Source organism: Diaphorina citri, unplaced genomic scaffold, assembly GCF_000475195.1.
Source record: "Diaphorina citri unplaced genomic scaffold, Diaci psyllid genome assembly version 1.1 scaffold46093, whole genome shotgun sequence".
Classification (NCBI taxonomy): Eukaryota; Metazoa; Arthropoda; class Insecta; order Hemiptera; family Psyllidae; genus Diaphorina; species Diaphorina citri.
The window spans coordinates 1-514 of NW_007423413.1; the positions used below are offsets into that span (position 1 = coordinate 1).

The 514-nt window shown below is 37.7% G+C and overlaps 1 long non-coding RNA gene across 1 annotated transcript; it reads right to left on the reverse strand.

The window, feature by feature from the left end:
• Nucleotides 1–35: 35 nt before the first annotated feature.
• On the reverse strand, nt 36–514 carry LOC113473592. The gene is made up of 2 exons (XR_003395528.1): nt 464–514; nt 36–160 (listed from the first exon to the last, which is right to left on the reverse strand). It is a non-coding gene; the product is annotated as an uncharacterized LOC113473592 (long non-coding RNA).

Sequence of the window (514 nt, forward strand, 5' to 3'; positions counted from 1 at the left end):
AAGGTTGGTAAAATCCACCATTAGTGTTTTGATTCCGTCTTGACTAGGCTCAGAGAGTAACATACACATTCACACACAGAGTAAGTAACACAAAGGTATATTACTCACGTCACTTCAGCATTTGTCCCACACTAGGTTGCAGTCATCTTGAGCAAGTCATCTGAAAATGGAAAAGATGGAAGTTATATGTAGGTTGCTGCAAGCTGCAATATTCTCACTCAGTCTGAGTTTTGCCGGGAAAAGGCATCAGCACGCAACTGCGCAGATAATCACACATTGCTTACCTTTTGAGCCTTTAGAACTCCCTAAATACGGCAATGACTCATGTATTCAACGTGCTACTATGGCCGATGGCTGGGCTTAATATTATTCATTGATACTATTTATTTACTTGATTTTTGTTGATGTTGATTTTTTGATTACTTACTTAATACATAATTACTAATTATGGTAGTTTACTTACCTTAATAATGACTAATATGGCAGTAGGATTTTATCCCGGGTACTGAGCTGA